This window comes from Lepidochelys kempii, chromosome 12 (genome assembly GCF_965140285.1).
Source record: "Lepidochelys kempii isolate rLepKem1 chromosome 12, rLepKem1.hap1, whole genome shotgun sequence".
NCBI classification, from domain to species: domain Eukaryota; kingdom Metazoa; phylum Chordata; order Testudines; family Cheloniidae; genus Lepidochelys; species Lepidochelys kempii.
Window position 1 is genome coordinate 37,843,745 of NC_136391.1, and position 19,847 is coordinate 37,863,591.

General features: G+C 48.7%; 1 protein-coding gene across 7 annotated transcripts in view; it reads right to left on the minus strand.

The window, feature by feature from the left end:
* The window catches only part of KIAA0513 (KIAA0513 ortholog), a 92,456-nt gene extending 75,406 nt beyond the window's left edge, over positions 1-17,050 (minus strand). For 3 of the 7 annotated variants that reach the window (XM_073308142.2, XM_073308135.2, XM_073308143.2), the window contains exon 1: positions 16,956-17,050. The gene's annotated coding sequence lies outside the window, so the exon portion shown is untranslated. Of the gene's footprint in view, positions 1-14,211; positions 14,287-16,955 lie in introns of all 7 variants that reach the window. The other 4 variants (XM_073308138.2, XM_073308136.2, XM_073308137.2 and 1 more) reach the window with 4 other exon arrangements.
* Positions 17,051-19,847: the final 2,797 nt, after the last annotated feature.

Sequence of the window (19,847 nt, forward strand, 5' to 3'; positions counted from 1 at the left end):
GGGCTGGGGGGTGCTGGGCATAGCAGGTCCGTGGGCACTGGGCATAGGGATCTGCAGGGGAAGTCTCTGGTGAGGGAACGCTGGGCATAAGGGCAGGGTGACAATGTGGAAGGGGCACGCTGGCAGATCAGGGCTGGGCAGGCCAGTGTGCGTCTAGCAGTTGTGGGTTTGTAAACAGTGCCCTTGGGCTGGGCTGAGTGGGGCCACTCCCACTGTGCTGTGCCTCATTGCCGCCAGCCGGCCCCTCGCTCTGCGGACCACCCCCCATCACATGCCCCATTTCCCCAATGGGAGCCCACAAATATATTTGGCGCAGGGCCCACAAAAAGTTAATCCGGCCCTGAGTTTGCATGACCTGTATATACCTTGGGTGGACTCCTGTCCATGGAGGTTAAACCAGGCAATAGCTGACAAAGGATCATTATAGAACTATGTTGTTCCCTTGTCCATTACTGGGAGAAGGGCCTCCTAGATTGGAAAAAGAAAAGGAGTACTCGTGGCACCTTAGAGACTAACCAATTTATTTGAGCATAAGCTTTCGTGAGCTACAGCTCACTTCATCGGATGCATACGGTGGAAAATACAGAAGATGGTTTTATACACACAGACCATGAAAAAATGGGTGTTTATCACTACAAAAGGATTTGTTTATCACCACCTGGATTTGTGCTGGAAATGGCCCACCTTGATTATCATACACATTGTAAGGAGAGTGATCACTTTAGATAAGCTATTACCAGCAGGAGAGTGGGGTGGGGAGTGAGAAAACCTTTTGTAGTGATAAACACCCATTTTTTCATGGTCTGTGTGTATAAAAACATTATCTGTATTTTCCACAGTACGCTTCCGATGAAGTGAGCTGCAGCTCACGAAAGCTTATGCTCAGATAAATTGGTGAGTCTCTAAGGTGCCACAAGTACTCCTTTTCTTTTTGCGAATATAGACTAACACGGCTGCTACTCTGACACCTAGACTGGAAAGCGTTTGCAGTTTCTGAGGCGAGCATTCCCCGGTCAAATCTCAGCAGGTTGCGATGCAAAGAGGAGCTGCAGGCCAGGACAGAACGTGAGTAAAGGCCACATACTGAGCAGCAGCTGCCGAACACACCTAATCAGGGCCATGGGCAAAGGAGAGACATGACAGGCTTTATCAGAACAAAGAGAACCCCAGAAGGGCGATCTCTCCTTGGGAGATATGCCAGGGGTCTTTTAACAGCAGCGCAATTCAGATGACAATCAGACTGTGCCCTGGATTGTCGAATTCACACTTGGCCACAGTGATATGAGCATCTGTGATCTTTAGACTCAGTGACAGCAGCACACTGTATCTGGGAAGAGAAAACTGACTCAGAAATAGCTCAACACTTGATTCAAAACAGAGCTGCCACCCTGCTATTAACACAGGTTGGCAAATGCACACCCCAGTCCTTTGCTCATTACTTTGGCTCCCTGCTGAACACTGGGTTCAGTTCTCATCTTCCAAGCACACGGTGGGGCTGACTTGAGCTGTCTAAACACGACAGCCTCTCGACACCCCCACAAGCACCATCTCCCTCCACATCTGTCTTATGGAAGCTGTCAGAGACCCACCACAGTGCGCTCTATGCAGTCTCCAACACTCAGTGCCTAAGAAACAGTCAACCTCAAGGGTGAGGTTGGAGAGAGCTCTGTCATCAGCTAGCCCAACGAGCGCAGAATTCTCTTTCCTGGGGGATCGGAATGATCATGAATCTAGCCACTGTCAAGCAAAAGGCAAAAACTCCCTTTCTAGCCTTCCTACCACAAGACAAACAATCCCACAATGGAGGGACTGAAGGGAGAGAAGACAGAGATCCTCATTACAGTAGCTTTTGTAAGCCCACAATGATGAGCATGGTATAAATGCCCTAGACTTAAAGTGAAAAAAGGATCAGATCAGAGTGACAAGACAGGAAAAGTTACCTTCTTTTATATAGTAATTTTGTTGGTCTGAAGTTCATATCCGCTGTATTAATTCTGTTGTGATGAAGCCAAATAGTTCCATCTTTTAACAGCTCTTCACCACAAAAATTCACGTACCTTTTGGCGGCCAGGCATGCATGATATCACACAGACAAATGCCACTGCAAGGAATGTTTGGCTTTGGTGGAGTTATCACTTGTGCTCCAGGAGGAAATAGGTCACTTCCTGCCATGCAAATGAAAGCAGTTCTCTTTCTCCTTCCTTCAAGTGTTCCCTCCCTGCACATATGTTTTTGGCTTGCAGGCTCTCTGGGTCACAGTCCATATCTACTGGTGTATTCACACAGCACCAAGCCCAAAGAGTCCTCCATCCCAACTGGGGTCAGTGGATGCTACCGTAACATCAATGTTACAGAATGATTTCATACTATACTGGTCAAACACATGTCCCTGAAACGAATAACCTCCACACAATGGGAAAGATCTAACCTTCGCCAGAGTTTATAGGCTGTTACTTTTACAATCAGCTATAAAGATAAAGATCAGCATCCGATGAAGGAAAGCTTATGCTCAAATAAATTGGTTAGTCTCTAAGGTGCCACAAATACTCCTTTTCTTTTTAGCTATAAAGAGGCAACTCACTCAACAAAGAGAAAAGAGCAAATGCCACAGGAGAGGGATGCCTATTAACAGACACTGCTCAGCTCATTAACAGAAGAGAACAGCTGATGACTCCATAGAATGCAGCAGCTCAGACAGATGCTAAAAAGAACTCGGCAAGATCCCAGTGGTGCATTCAGGGCAGAAGGGTTGCTTTCTCTACACGCACAAGGTTACATCTTTGCTAATTCTGTTCACCTCTTCTCACCAGCCTGACACTTTCTGTAAGTGTGAAGTTCACATGAATCACGATCAGCTGGCTTTGCTCCTGGCTTTGCTGCCTGAAGTCTATGTTAGCAAGAAGGGGAACTTGCCAATGCTTTAACCACACCGACGGCAGGCACTGGATCAATGACTGTCGGGGTCACGATGAACTCCTCACTACACGTGTACATGCAAACTGTTGCAGGCTTTCTTGCATCTCCAACTGGCAGGAGACTGTCTCAGATGAGAGGACTGAGGCACCATGATCCAGTGTCTCATTACCTCCAGATAAGAGTACTGCAAACCTCTTTCAGCGTGCAGCCATCACAGAGCAGCTGAAGTCACTGGAGAGCGCGGAAGCAATGACGGGCCAATGCAAACGCTTCATACCCGCCCTCAGTGACACACCCCTGACTCCCTGCTTGCTTCAGAAATGAACTCAATGGCTTGGCCTTCGAATCCTTGTTAATGAGACAGTAAGCTCTTTAGGGCAGGGAATTTTTGTTCTGTGTTTGTACAGCACCTAGCACAAAGGGTGCCTGGCCCATGGCCAGGCTTCTAAGCGTTAGTGCCATACAAATACACTACAACTGGTCCTACCCTGTTAAGTCCTTACAATGGGACCTGGCTATTCAAAGACTCTCTCAACCTCCCCAACCACCATACACCTTTGGGACAATCCTGTGGAGAGCAGAGATCCAGGTGTAGACCACCAGATACCTGGAGCACAGCCTCTGCGAGTGGACCCCTGTAGTGGAATTCCTCCCCAGACTTGATTGCGTTCAGCTGCACACAGTCTAACCACAGGAATGATGGTCATCAAAAGAACATTGCACATGCACATCCCTGAAGCTCCGGGAAACAGACAAAAGCACACCCTTTCATGGACTGTACCGAGCCCAATAATCTGTGTTGGGCTAAAGTGTATCTTCCAGAAAGACATCCAGATCTTGGTCTGAAGACACCAAGAGATGGAAAATTCACCACCTCCCTTGCTAGTTTGTTCCCTTGGTCTATCACCCTCCCTGCTAAAAAACTGGACCTAATTTCTAATTTGAATTTGGCTGACTTCATGCCATTGATTCTTGTTCTGCCCTTCTCTGCTAGATTAAACATCCCTTTAGTTTAGTACCTGGTATCTTCTTTCAATGAAGGTACTTATATACTGTAATCAACTCTTCACTGGAACCTTTATATTCCCTCTTCCCCCATATGCATTGTTCCATGCTAAGGTCTGATCCTGGCAAGCTGCTTTGTACGTGGGCAGAAATCTGTGGAGTGGCCTGGAGGACTGGAACCTACTGAAATATCCTCAGCAAGAGATTTCCATTGCAGTTTTCATTCCAGGTAACCCAACTCCCGTAAGTATCAAACACCTCTTTGCACAACTTTCTCTGAACCTTTAGCCTCTTCCGGCAGTTCACAAGGGTTATTTGTCCTGTCTACTGAACTGCCCATCTCGGAGGACAGCCAGCAGATTGTGTGCAGCACATGGTGTCATCTGCAATTCATCTGCGTACGTTTAAAAGTCTACACACCAATAACCCCTCCACATAAACAGTTTACAGGGATCACTTTTGCTTCCCAGCTAACCTTGAACAACAGAGCACCATGAATAACTCAAAATACAACTGTGAAAAACAACAAAGTGAATGTATGATGCATTTCCTGCTTTTTTCATTGCTTGATCAGTGACACATTGCAAATTGCAGTTAACTTGCAATGAACGTCCCAGCTATTGCAGAGAAGTAACTAATGCTGTATGATTAGCCCCCCTGCAGAACTGCAGCCAGGGCTAACCGCATTATGGACCAGTGGCTAGGCTACCAGTTTTGAACTTGGAAGACTCTGCCCGTGACTCCCGTGTGATGGCAGAATGGGTACACGTTTTAGAAGCTCTTTGGGGACAGGGACGATCAATATTTGTGACGGGCCTATCCAGCAAGCTGCTAGCACTAAACAAATACTAACCACATCAACCAATTTGCAATGCTCCAGGATAGCTCAGAATTCCACTAGCTTGACTGTGCTGTGGCAAACCTGCATCTTTAGGCGGAGCATTAACGGACAATGCAGCAGATGCAAGGTCTACAGACTAATCTCTGCACAGCCTCCAGCGCAGGGCTTTCAGAAGAAATTATCCAGTGAAACAATGGGAACTTTATTTCTCTGACAGTTAGTGATCTTTAATGCTTTCAACACAAGGCAAGCTGCGGATTCACGATCAGGAGCCAAGGACCCACCTGGTCTTGGTCCGGAAAGGTTTTGTTCTAACAAACAGAGGGTTGTTTTTTTCCTGCAGCGCAAACAGCAAGAAACGTCCAACGGTGCAAAGGCACAGAAGAAAACGCGATAACCACCATTAGCTGGCGAAAGGTTGGATGAGGCTTGCTCGGCAGAGCTTGCTACTGCATCTTACTTACATACCCGCCTCCTCTGTTCTTAAATTTGCCCTGCAGCTCTAGATGGGCTGCCACAGTTACTTTTCAGTCCTGCTGGGAGTGCTGATCTCATTCAAAGGGTGACAGGCTGCAACAATGCATTCCAACCATTGGATGGTCTAGTTACTAGGCTAGGATTTGAGCCAGTGACAACTCACGGGGGTGGGGGGGAATTAACAAAGCTGCTACTCCAAGCGCCTACACTTATCTTTTCTTTTTTTAATTCAAGCGTCACAGCTCTTGCGTATAATGTATTTTTTAAATAAATTTTATAACGGTTTGATATCAATCTGTTTCCCTGCAATAAGGGGGTGGGAATTAACCTGATGAAAACCTCTCTCTCTCTCTATCAGCAATGCCTCAGGGCATGCAAACCTAATCCAAAGAACATAATTTGATGCGGTTTCTGTATCGAAGGAAAGCTCCAGTCTCTGCACAGGAACAGCAATGCTGCAAATTACAGGCCAAGGTAACAGACAGTCAAACTGGGTTACATGCTTACGGTCAGACTATGTGTATTCGAATAGCAAAACATCTTAACCCGCACATCCTTCAACCTCCGAGACTTTTATTAGTCTTATATTGAGGGGTCTGGTAACCTTTCCACTATCCATCACAAGTTCAAATGCAAACTAGGTTAGTACCAGTTAAAAAGTCTTTACCATCTAATGGCTATTTGCTGGCCTGGGAGATATAAATTGGTGGGATTCAACACAGAAGTCGCTGTCACAAATGCCAGTATTGCCATCAACACCATTCCTGGCATGGAAAGTGAATTATTCAAGTTCAGGTTGAAGGGGCAGCCTGAGGGAGGTTTGCACTGTCCTTGCTGCATCTGTTCTGTGCAGGAGGAAACGAATTCAGATTCCAGAGCTGCCAAACAGGCTAGCAATGTCACTTGGTTTTAAAGTATTTACTTTGAGGAAGAGGAAGAAAAATCTTGGTAAACAATTTAATTTGCCTGTCCCTTGGCATCTGTAGCAATGTCAGCCCAGCAGAATTACTCTGACAGGTCTCTCTGTTGGTTTCATAGACAAGAAAAAAGAAACCATGTCATGCAAGATTTTGCACAGCGTGAAACCTGACTGGCCAAACCACTATACTGCTACAAGAACAAACCAGTTTTTCTTCAGCAAATCTCTCACTTCTCTTCAACAAGATCTGGTGCTGGCATTCCTGTCACTTCCTTCTTCTGGGGGAGATATGCAATAGGCATTAAGAAAAGGAGTACTTTTGGCACCTTAGAGACTAACAAATTTATTTGAAAATAAGCTTGCTGATACACCGCACCCTGCACGATTTAAAGCTTCCCTTTCCCTGCATGACACAATTGGCTTTCAAAAACAAGACTCGGGATCTTGCTTTAAAGCTTCACATGCCCGATTAAATAACATTTCCAAATTAACAAGGCCACATTCATCCCTAGGGTAAGCTCCATTGGCTGCAAGGGAGTTTAAACCAGACAGTGGACCAAATGCATCTTTATGAGCATGCCATGCCCACCATCAAATAGGTTTGTTAGGAATTAAAAAGATGAGGGGCATACTGCCCAGTGGCGAGGGCACAAGGCTAGGATTTGAGTAACCTGCGTTGTATTCCCAGCTGCCAGCCACCTACCGCGAGACAACGGGCAAGCCACTTCACCACTTTCTGCCCCCCCTACTTTGCCCTGCCAATCTTTGCCCGTCCCATCTATTTAGAGCAGAGGTGGGCAAACTATGGCCCGTGGGCCACATCCGCCTCCTGCCCGGCCCCTGAGCTCCTGGCCTGGGAGGCTAGCCCCCGGCCTCTCCCCCCGCAGCCTCAGCACTCCATGCTGCCGGTGTAGTATATTAAACTGCTCCGTGTAGGAAGGTGCTACTGGTAGCAGTTACAGAGAGCGATTTACTACACTGCACCAGTGCAATGCTCTGGGCAGCTGGGCAACACTCTGGCCACCGGTGCTCTGTGCTGCACGGTAAGGGGGCAGGTAGGGTTGGATAGAGGGCAGGGGAGTTCAAGGTGGTGGTCAGGGGTGTGAATGGGGTCGGGGCGGTCAGAGGGTGTGGAACAGGGGGGTTGAATGGGGGCAGTGGTCCCGGGGGGGGAGGGGGGGTCAGGAAGGAGAGGAGGGTTGGATGGGGCAGCGGGGGGCAGGAGTTCCGTGAGCGGGGGGGGAAGATGGATGGGGCAGTGGTCCCGCGGAGGGGTGCGGCCGTCAGGGGGCGAGACGCAAGGAGGGGTGGGGACACAGGCCCAGCCTCCCCTAACCGGCCCTCCATACAATTTCCGAAACCCAATGTGGCCCTCAGGCCAAAACGTTTGCCTGTCCCTGATTTAGAGCGTAACCTCTTTGGGACGGCAACCCTCTATCACAGGGGTGGCCAAACCGCTGCTCGTGGCTCTTTTGCAGTTGAAGTACAGCTTGGGGGGCTCCCCCTCCATCCTCCACCTACCAGACTGCGGGGGAAAGCTCAGGGCTTCTATCCTGCAGTGGAGTGATGAGGCTAGGGGGCTTCTGCCAGAGATGACTGGTGCCTGCTGGGGGGGTTGATTTAAAGCTCCCCCACCGTTTGAGTCATGCCCCCCCTCTTATCCTCAGTGGCCCCTCCCTGTAACTCGCAGGTGTTAGCTGGGAGCTGAAGGGAGGGGCTGCTGCTTTAGCTCCAAGGGGAGAGGCAACAGCAAAAGCAGTGGGCCTCCCTGTAGCTCCCAACTGTTTGCTGTCATGCAGGGAAGCGGCCCTGCGGCACCATGTGACTGAGCGGGGCCAGCAAACCCCGGCAGAAATCTGGGCGAGGGGTACCCGCCCCCCCACCCCACACACGTCGCCACTGGCTTCTGCCTAGCGGGGAAGGAGGTCTCAGGGCTTCAGCCCCGACAGACGCACCTTACACAGCTGAAGCCCCGAGTCCCGGCAGGCACACTCCAGCTCTCCAACTTCTGAAGATCGTCGTGTGTGGCTCAGAGGGCCAATAAGTTTGGCCACCCTTGGTCTATGGTGTCATTTCACATCATCCAGCACAAGGGTGCCCCAATCACTGTTGGGGACAACCAGTGGTCTATTAGCAGAGAATTGATAAAGTACTGGGCTCAGCATGAAGCAAAGGACCTTTCAGTAGAGGGAAATAAGAGAAAGGATGCAGCAATGTGTATAAACAACTAAAACAGAAGCCAAAAGGAATTGCTTTTCTTCAGATTAGTACCTCCAAAGCGACTACACTTCTCTTAGGGGAAAAAAAAAACACCCTAGCTGCACTCCTGCTTTACTCATTTTAACAATCTATTATTAATGCCCTTGTCTCTAATGAACCATGCTGCGGCACTCAGATTTAATATTTGAAAACCACTTGGCCCAGCAGCAAAGGTAGCAATCTTTCCAAAGAGCATTTCCTTCCAGATTTGTCAAACTCTCACAAACAAACTCGGCAGGAAGAATTGTTTTATCATCACAATTTCAAACAGGCAACAATTTTCTAAATAATTTGGGAAAGTGACTTTTTTTTTGCGGGGGGGCTGAGAACACTTCAGAAGAAGATGTTTCTATGTTCCCGTCACTTAGAAAAAGGTGAAATTCGCCCACACAACTAAGTGTTCAAGAGAGACTGCCCAAAGACGAGAACAACAAGAGTGCTGCAGGGCAGGATTGAAGTGCATTGGCAGAGCTGTGGGGTCCCACAGAATCATAGAATATCAGGGTTGGAAGGGACCTCAGGAGATCACCTAGTCCAACCCCCTGCTCAAAGCAGGACAAATCCCCAATTTTTGCACCAGATCCCTAAATGGCGCCCTCAAGGATTGAACTCACAACCCTGGGTTTAGCAGGCCAATGCTCAAACCACTGAGCTATCCCTCCCGCAAAGCCAGTTCCTTCAATCCAGAGCTGAACCAGCAACCTAAGGATTCCCAGGAGAATTAAGCTTTCAGTCCTCCGCTCTACCATACTGCAAGGTGATAAGTTCCCTTGGCTCCCATATAGATTCAGTAGGAGCTGAAAGTGCCGATCACCTGAGAGGAGGCACCCAGCTTCCGTAAGGATTAGCCATTATTGAAATCAAAGACCAGAATTGCAGAGATACAACAAGTGGGGACTGAGGTGCATCTGCAGAGAGAGATGAAGACTTGCATAGCTCCTGCCCATGTTATACTTGTCCGAAGCCAACAGCAGGGACCTCATTTCCATAAGCACTCATCCTGTGAGATGTTTTATAAAAACAACCTCAATACACTTCAAACAACATCAGTCTAAGTGTCTGTGACACACTGTATCTCGGGAGAACATCCTGCACCCCCATGTTCATCCTTACAATATGACTGTGTGGTATCCAATGCAAAAGTTTGTCACGTCAGGTGTCTTTGGAAGGCTCATGATGCACTGAGCATTGTTGTTATAATAATGTTATAGGCTGTAATTTCATGTATATAGTTATGAGGCTGAAAATGTGTCCTCACGGCTTAACACAAGACCGGGTAAAAACTCTCCAAGAGCAGAGGGGCAGTTCACACCTGGTCAGGGCACGTATGGGACAAAGCCAGCCCAGCCTCACAGGAACAGAGGACACTGGCCTAGCCAGCAACAAAGGATCTGTTGGACTCTTGAGTCATCCCTTCCTCCCCACCTTCCCTTGGTCACTCAGGGACTACAATGAGGTAATGTTCACCTGACACTGAAGGGGGGGGGGGCAAAGCCAAGAGGGAAGAAAGAACATGATAAAAGGGAAAGACTTTGCCATGCTCTTCCTCTCTCTTCCACCTCCATCTACAGACACCACCACCAAGCGACTGAAGTGCTGATCAAAGGGGAGAGCCTGACTGAAGGGCAACTAACCAACCTTTGGTGAGAAGCATCTAAGTTTGTAAGGGCACTGAAAGTGTTAAGATCAGCTTAGAATGAGTTTTGCTTTCATTTCATTTGACCAAATCCGACTACTTGTGCTTTGACTTATAATCACTTAAAATCTATCTTTTGTAGTTAATACATTTGTTTATTCTACCTGAAGCAGTGCATTTGGTTTGAAGCGTGTCAGAGACTCCCCTTGGGATAACAAGCCTGGTGCATATCAATTTCTTTGTTAAACTGACGAACTCATATAAGCTTGCAGCGTCCTGCGAGCATAACTGGACTCTGCAAGACGGAGGTTCCTACGGTTGTGTCTGGGACTGGAGATATTGGCCTGTGTCATTCGGTAGCATAATCCAAACAGCTTACATGCCAGAGGCTGTGCGTGAACAGCCCAGGAGTGGGGGTTCTCACAGCAGAGCAGGCCAAGGCTGGCTCCCAGAGTCAAGGATTGGAGATGCCTAGCAGACCACTGGTCCAGATAACACCAGGGGAACGTCACAGTGTCTAAATTATTCTGACCATACACAGATAAACAGTTGCGAAATGAAGTCAAATAAACAGCAATATCCTGATGTCAGAAACATTAATGAAACATCATTGTATTTTTTCAGATAACTCCTGTTACTCTAATTATACAGCACAGTATGTGCAAATAGCATGTCTGTACAGTTGTAACTGTATGTATCTAAAATCCACATGACAGGTCTATTTCAGAGACATTCCCCCTGGCCCTGTGAAAGCACAAGTCACAATAGAACTGTCTTGTGACACCACTGCAGGGCAAGGCACGGCACTTTCAGGTCAGCATTCCAGAGCTTAAGAACATTCAACTAATTTGCAATTTGCCCATCTCAGTCTCCCTTAGCCACTTCCAAGTAAAGGCTTAACCAAGCTGAGAAGGAAGTATTTGTTACTGTACATCATGCCTTAGGGCTTGATCCTGCAAGGTGTTCTACGGGGGAAACCCATACACCTGCACTGAGTCCCAGCGGAGTCAACAGACCTCAGTACAGGCATTCAGGGATATCTCAGATTGCAGTGCCAAGGCTTAAGATATTAAATTCTCTAGAGCAGAAGCCCTGTTTCTTTCTGAGGACAACACTTAGCAGAATGGGTCCCCAATTCTGATCGGTACTTCTGGGGGAACCGTAAAATAAAAGAACCACCAACATGCATCAGTCCCTAACAGCTGTGGAGCCTAAATCCACCCCTTCTCTCTCTTTCCCACCCAGCACAAACTGTACTCCTCTTCCCGCCCCTCCAGAACACTTCCACAAAATTCAACCCTGAAGAGCAGGCAAACTTTCCAACCAACGCTCCCTCCCCATTTCCAGTCCACACTCACAGCAGCTGCAGAACGACCTATCAGTTCAACCGCAGCATCGCTGGCACGTATTACACTATTTTAAAAAAACTGCAAGTTACAAGACTAACATGACAGCTTCTCCTGAAGTCATTTCCGCAAAATTTAGGCCTAGTCTACACTTAAGTTTTGCCACTCTAGCCAACCAGAAAGCCCCTCCGAGTGTAGATGTAGCTTAGACCTGGAAGGGGACACACACACACACAAAAAAAACATCACCACAAAAAAGTGCTCTTCCTGGTATAGCTTATACCAATTACCCAAGAAAACTAAAGCTATGTCTACACTAGGAGTGCTTTGCCAGCATAGGAATCTGGCATAGTGTATCAGCAAAGCATTACCTAGTGTGGGTGTTTTTGCATTTTTGCTCGTATCACTTATTCCAGATTCCCCACACCCCCGCCCTCCAAGTGAAACACACCATACCAATAAAACTGCAGTTTTGCCAGTATATTTGCATCTACACTAGGGCTTTTTCCAGTATAAAAGTGTCATAAAAAAAGCACTTAGCCCCAGATTACTGCTAAATATTAGGGTAGTAGATTAATCGCAGTTAACTCACAGAATTAACTAAAAAAAAATTAACTGCAATTAAAAAAATGAATTGCAATTAATCGCACTGTTAAACAGAATACCAACTGAAATTTATTAAATATTTTGGATGTTTTTCAACATTTTAAAATATATTGATTTCTATTACAACACAGAATACAAAGTGAACAGTGCTCACTTTATATTTTTTTATTACAAATATTTGCACTGTAATAAAAATACTATTTTTCAATTCACCTCATACAAGTACTGTTGTGCAATCTCTTTATCATGAAAGTGTAAATTACAAATGTAGATTTTTTTGCTATGTAATTGCACTCAAAAACAAAACAACGGAAAACTTTAGAGCCTACAAGTCCACTCAGTCCTACTTCTCGTTCAGCCAATTGCTACGACAAACAAGTTTGTTTACATTGATGGGAGATAATGCTGCCTGCTTATTTACAATGTCACCTGAAAGTGAGAAAAGGTGTTCACATGGCACTGTTGTAGCTGGCGTTGTAAGGTATTTACATACCAGATATGCTAAACATTCATATGCCCCTTCATGTTTCGGCCACCATTCCAGAGGACATGGTTCCATACTGATGATGCTTGTTAAAAAAAATTATGCACTAAATTTGTGACTGAACTCCTTGGGGGAGAATTGTGTGTCTCCTGTTCTGTTTTACCCGCATTCTGCCATAAATTTCATGTTACAGCAGTCTCAGATGATGACTCAGCACATGTTCATTTTAAGAACACTTTCACAGCAGATTTGACAAAATGCAAAGAAGGTACCAAGGTGAGATTTCTAAGGATAGATACAGCACTCGACCCAAGGTTTAAGAATCTGAAGTGCCTTCCAAAATCTGAGAGGGACGAGGTGTGGAGCGTGCTTTCAGAACTCTAAAAAGAGCAACACTCCAATGCGGAAACTACAGAACCAGAACCACCAAAAAAGAAAATCAACCTTCTGTTGGTGGCATCTGACTCAGATGATGAACATGCATCAGTCCACTCTGTTTTGTTATCGAGCGGAACCCGTCATCAGCATGGACGCATGTATCCTGGAATGGTGGCTGAAGCATGAAGGGACATATGAAGCTTTAGCATATCTGGCACATAAATACCTTGCAACACCGGCTACAACAGTCCCATAAGAACACCTGTTCTCACTTTCAGGTGATATTGTAAACACGAAGCTGGCAGCATCATCTCCTGCAAATTGGAACACAGTTTGTTTGTCTGAGTGATTGACTGAAGTAGGACTGAGTGGACTTCTAGGTTCTAAAGTTTTACACTGTTTTATTTTTGAATGCAGTTATTTTTGTACATAATTCTACATTTGTAAGTTCAACTTTCATTACAAAGATTGCACTACAGTACTTGTATGAGCTGAATTGAAATATACTATTTCTTTTGTTTTTTACAGTGCAAATATTTGTAATCAAAAACAAATATAAAGTGAGCACTGTAAACTTTGCATTCTGTGTTGTAACTGAAATCAATATACTTGAAAATGTAGAAAACATCAAAAAATATTTAAATGGTATTCTATTATTGTTTAATCGCACAATTGATTTTTTTTGCTACTACTAAATATCTAAGAACTACAAGTTGTAGCGTCTGGGATCCTCCCTTTACCGCCGCCTACAGAAAGTTGTCAGAGCATGGAACTAACAGAGAGAAGATCCGATCATCTGGACAGTCAGAGGCACTTTGTAGGAATTAAGAGTAATTAGGAATGAAAGGTCTTTGTGAAAACAAAGCCACAGTTGTGCGGTGCCAAAAGGCTAGTTATGGCTAATTTATTTTTTTAGAAAGCTTCTTAGCTAAAAATAAATTGAATTTCACTGTGCTAAACCTGGAAACTCTTGGTCAAGGTTCCTTCCCCACTCTGAACTCTAGGGTACAGATGTGGGGACCTGCATGAAAGACCCCCTAAGCTTATTCTTACCAGCTTAGGTTAAAAACTTTCCCAAGGTATAAACTTTGCCTTGTCCTTGAACCCTATGCTGCCACCACCAAGCGTATTAAACAAAGAAAAGGGAAAGAGACCACCTGGAGACGTCTTCCTGCAAAATATCCCCCCAAGCCCTAACCCCCTTTCCTGGAGAAGGCTTGATAAAAATCCTCACCAATTTGTACAGGTGAACACAGACCCAAACCCTTGGATCTTAAGAACAATGAAAAATCAATCAGGTTCTTAAAAGAAGAATTTTAATTAAAGAAAAGGTAAGAGAGTCACCTCTGTAAAATCAGGATGGTAAATACCTTACAGGGCAGTCAGCTTCAAACCATAGAGAATCCCTCTAGGCAAAACCTTAAGTTACAAAAAGACACAAAAACAGGAATATACATTCCATTCAGCACAGCTTATTTTACCAGCCATTAAACAAAACGAAATCTAACGCATTTCTGGCTAGATTACTTACTAACTAACAGAAGTTCTGAGACTGCATTCCTGATCTGTTCCTGGCAAAAGCATCAAGTGGACAGACAAACCCTTTTTTCCCCCCCACCCCCCACTCCCAATTTGAAAGTATCTTGTCTCCTCATTGGTCATTTTGGTCAGGTGCCAACGAGGTTATCTTAGCTTCTTAACCCTTTACAAGTGAAAGGGTTTTGCCTCTGGCCAGGAGGGATTTTTATAGCACTGTATACAGAAAGGTGGTTACCCTTCCCTTTATTTTTATGACACTCTTAAATATGAATCTGCCTCCAGTCTGGGTCTATTACATGAAGATCCAGTGGCACAGTGGACTTTACTGTATCAAATCAAGCACTGATTCATATGAGGAAACCACATGCAAGTCCCCCCTAGAAGAGAGCACACAGCTAAAGGTGTGTCTACATTGCAACTGGGATTGCGGCTCTCAGGGTGGGAAGACAGAACCCAACTGAGACGCAAGTGAACATGCTAAAACGAGCAATGTGGATGTGGCAGCGTGGGCTCTCAAGCCCACCCAACTGCCGGGATCGGAGCTCAAGTGAACTAGCCAGAGTCTCCACTGGAGCCACGAGGCCCACACTATTTTTAGCGCACTGGCTCAAGCCCTACTGGTGCAAGTCTGTCCGTCTGGGCTGGGAGAGTCACCCCTAGCTGCCACGCAAACACCCCCTAAGGGTACACCGACCTTGCATTCAAACCTCGTTTGGATTCAGCACTTGTACCCACCATTCAATTGCTTTAGTGCTGGTAGTCACTGGGGAAACCCACTTTCTGTGGCTTGCTACCCAGGAAGAAACCTCTCTCTGTAACGGAAGCGTCTAGCTATGAGCAGCACCCGTTTCCATTGGGCTCTGTAATATTCTATGCCATGTTAGACCCCCACCTCCGTTCCAGGGGACAGTCACCTCCAGCGCAGCTAACCGGGTGGAGAAGTGGGAAGAAATGCAGAGACCCACAAGGTCCAGCTCCTGCTTTCCTAAGGTTTGCCTAGACAGCTACAGGGCATGTCACCTGCACCCAGTGCCCCGCTCTCCCCAGCCGCAAGGGACTGGAAGCTACACACGTCTCTGGTTCCAACTGCAAGTGGGCCCTGCCCGAACCCATCCTGCCTCCCCACCTCCCCGCAAGTCATTCCAGAGCAGGGACAAGGGGGCCACACCCCCACCTCCCCCCGGGACACGCCTCCTACAGCTCCCGTCTGCCCCGTGGGGATGAGGGGGCACAAGCGCCCAACCACCCCGCCCAGACCCCCGGGGTCCCCTGCCCATCACCTCCCTCTCGCATGATGCAGTCACCGGAGAGCCACTGCACAGCCACCGGCATCGTGCAAAGGGCTCCCACTGCCGGGGCCCGGCACACACCCTGACACCGGTGTCCAAGGTGCCTGCCCGGGGGGGGACCCCTGAAAATCCTCCCCACAGCCCGCTGCCGCCCCCCCCCGTGCACAGCTCCCCCCCGTGCACAGCACCCCGGGCTCCCCTGCCCCCCCGTGCACAGCGCCCCAGGCTCCCCACTGTGCACAGCACCCCCCCGTACCTCCCCCTGTGCACAGCGCCCCCCCCCATGCACAGCGCCCCGGGCTCCCCCGCCCCTCCCGTGCACAGCACCCCGGGCTCCCCACTGTGCACAGCACCCCCCCCATATCTCCCCCCGTGCACAGCGCCCCCCCCCGTGCACAGCGCCCCGGGCTCCCCCATGCACAGCACCCCCCCATACCTCCCCCCGTGCACAGCGCCCCCCGCCATGCACAGCGCCCCGGGCTCCCCCGCCCCTCCCGTGCACAGCGCCCCAGGCTCCCCACTGTGCACAGCACCCCCCGTACCTCCCCCTGTGCACAGCGCCCCCCCCATGCACAGCGCCCCGGGCTCCCCCGCCCCTCCCGTGCACAGCACTCCGGGCTCCCCACTGTGCACAGCACCCCCCCCGTACCTCCCCCCGTGCACAGCGCCCCGGGCTCCCCCGCCCCCCCCGTGCACAGCGCCCCCCCGTACCTCCCCCCGTGCACAGCGCCCCCCCCGTGCACAGCGCCCCGGGCTCCCCCGCCCCTCCCGTGCACAGCACTCCGGGCTCCCCACTGTGCACAGCGCCCCCCCCGTACCTCCCCCCGTGCACAGCGCCCCGGGCTCCCCACTATGCACAGCGCCCCCCCCGTACCTCCCCCCGTGCACAGCGCCCCGGGCTCCCCACTATGCACAGCGCCCCCCCCGTACCTCCCCCCGTGCACAGCGCCCCGGGCTCCCCACTATGCACAGCGCCCCCCCCGTACCTCCCCCCGTGCACAGCGCCCCGGGCTCCCCACTATGCACAGCGCCCCCCCCGTACCTCCCCCCGTGCACAGCGCCCCGGGCTCCCCCGCCCCCCCCGTGCACAGCGCCCCGGGCTCCCCACTATGCACAGCACCCCCCCCGTACCCCCCCGTGCACAGCGCCCCCCCCGTGCACAGCGCCCTCCCGTACCTCCCCCCGTGCACAGCGCCCCGGGCTCCCCCCCCCCAGTGCACAGCGCCCCCGAGGTCCCTGCGCCCCCCCCCACTCACTCACCCGCGCAGCCGCCTGGGCCCGGCCTCCGCGCCCCGCTCGCAGCGCCAGCACCGCGCAGACTCCGAGCCCGGGGCAGCAGGCGGCGAACCTGCCGCCACGTGAGATGGGCGGGGCGGGGGGCGCGCCCAGCTGGGGGGGCGGGGCTTCCCCATGGGGGCGGGGCTTCGGCTTCCCTGGCCTGCCCCCAGACGAGCTCGGCCGGCGCCGCCTGCCGTCCCCCTGCGCAGGGTGCACCGCCCCCAACCCACCCCCGCCCCACAGGCTCCCCCGACCCCATCTCAGCCCTGCCCTGCAGTGCCCCAGGGGCTCCCCTCCTGCCCTGCAGCACTACAGTACTGCCCTGCTTCCCTCCCCTCTCTGCCCCCACATCCGACCCCCACTGATTACAAACGCTGGTCTCCCCGCTCAGCTCCCTGCTGTAACTTTATCCACACCCCCTTCCCCTGTCTCCCTGGTTGGGGCCTGTGCTGCAATGTTACAGGCCTTCCCCTGCTCAGTTATAGAGTTTAGCTTCACTGGTTTATTGAAAATCTAGATTCAGGTGAAGTAAGATCAACATGCCACGCTCCCTCCTCTTTTCTGTAATTCAGAAGACCTTGCCGTAGCTTTTAAAGTGAGATAAGCAAAGGCCATGGGCACTGGAGAACTAGGAACAGGTTGTTCTGAGCTTTATTGAATTTATTAAGAACTTCTTTAGCTGATTCTGCTCAGAAAAGTGCTTCTTGCTTTTCCAAACAAACCCAGGCTTTTCTAGTTGGTCCCTGTGCTTAGAGAGAGCAGCGTTCTGAGAGTTCAGCCTGACAACTTGTTCATTGGGGGATCGCAGATGTGGTCCCTAGAATTTCTTCTTCTCTGTGTAGTAAACTTTTTTCTAAAGGTGCACTATTTTAATTAAGGGATGGCTGGCTGATTAAAAAGCAGAGAACTAAAGTTCCTTACCCATCATTAATAATACCTGAGATGATTAGATTTTTATTGAAACCACCATTTTTTTGTGTAGATTGCAAACTTGTCTTTAAAAAAAAGAAAAGCAGGATGCATGCCTATGGGGCACTATGTAAATAAATATCTAATTTACTGTCCCACCATCTCCCAAAGGGGGGTAGGGCACTACTCTTCCTACTGCATTCATCTTGGACACTAAAAATAGATGTCAGTTTCACCTTCTGGATCCGGTGGTCTAATAGCTCAGTGTAATGTTTGGGTTGCAAGCACCCTGGGGGAAATCTAAACCACCAAAAAACATTTCATGGAAACATTTTTGGTAATTAGATTTTGTAAGAGCTCTTATATCAGCTACATTTTAGAGCTAAATTACCTTCCACTGTCCATTTAAAGTCTTGAACATAGCGTGACGTATTCGTGCAGTTTTACTCCTGTGAAAGCTATTCTGGTTTAGTCAGCTTGCTCTCTCTATGCAGCTGGATACATTTGATTATATCATTTCTCCTTTGAATTGGTAAACCTTAAGACTAAGTCTGCAGAAGATATGTACAGCAGTGCTCAACCCGCCCCATTTTCTGAATCCTCTACATTGGCAGTTTGTAGAGAGAGCTAAAGGCAGATCCCACAGCTCCTGTTTTGATTTACCAGTATGGGTTTTGATGTTTATAAGCCAACAGAAATGGCGATGAAGCAATTCAGCATACAGCCCTAGGCACATTCGTCTTGCTTAAGGTCTCTACCACATAGCATGCTCTGTATTTTAGGAGTGCAATAATAAATATATTGCACATGCAGGAAAGATTAGACTAAGCCTGTGTCTATAATCCTGTAATTCCATCCTGCTGGTCAGAGTCTGACACTCATTTTCTGGCCGTAAAATGGAAAGCTGTAAAATGGAATTGCCCAAGAATTGATGTCTACCACCCCACCCATGGCATTAAAAAAAAAATATCCACCCCCGTAACTGGCCTGTGTACTAACCCAAACAGTAACCTAGGTATGACACTTCTTGGAATACCCAGAAGTGTGAGTCACCTTGTTACCAGCTGCCTTCAACATGAGGGAGGCTGGCCTGTACCAGCTCGTCGTTAGCTCCCTAATTCAACCAGCCCATCCACCTCTTCAAACACTCTCCTCTGGGCTATGCCATCCCTGCCTTGCAGCTTGACAATAGATGCGCCCCAGCTCTCAAGTCCCTTCAAAAAGAATGCCCCTCTGGTGTCCAACTCCTGATCACTGGATACCCACAGAAATCCCACCTCCTCTTGTTCCCAAAGAAGCAGTCCCCCGCAGTTTACCAGTTTCACCTTAGCCCACCACTCCTGGATCGCGCACAGTGCCCAAGTTCAATGATAGTAAAACAAAACAAAATGTATTTAAGAAAGAGCAGAGATTCAAATCAGAACAAGCGTGAGTGACGGAAACAAATCGTTACATTCCAAACAAAGTAATTCAATGCAAATTAGGGCCTACACTTAATAATAGTTACCTTTCTGAGCTAATAAAGTGGATTCTCACCCCCCAAATTCAATCTTTTGCAGCACCTGGTAGCCCCAAGGAGCCAGGACACCAGTTGTTCATGAAGCATCCCACCCATCCAGGTACCTCCTCAATGAATGAATGCAGAGTGTCTTTCTCCATGCTTCAGAGTAACAGCCGCGTTAGTTTGTATTCGCAAAAAGAAAAGGAGTACTTGTGGCACCTTAGAGACTAACCAATTTATTTGAGCATAAGCTTTCGTGAGCTACAGCTCACTTCATCGGATGCATACTGTGGTCTTCTGCAGTTTCCACAGTATGCATCCGATGAAGTGAGCTGTAGCTCACGAAAGCTTATGCTCAAATAAATTGGTTAGTCTCTAAGGTGCCACAAGTACTCCTTTTCTTTTCTCCATGCTGTGATATACTGAATCAGTCTCATGTCTTTATTCATGGATCGGGCGCTCCC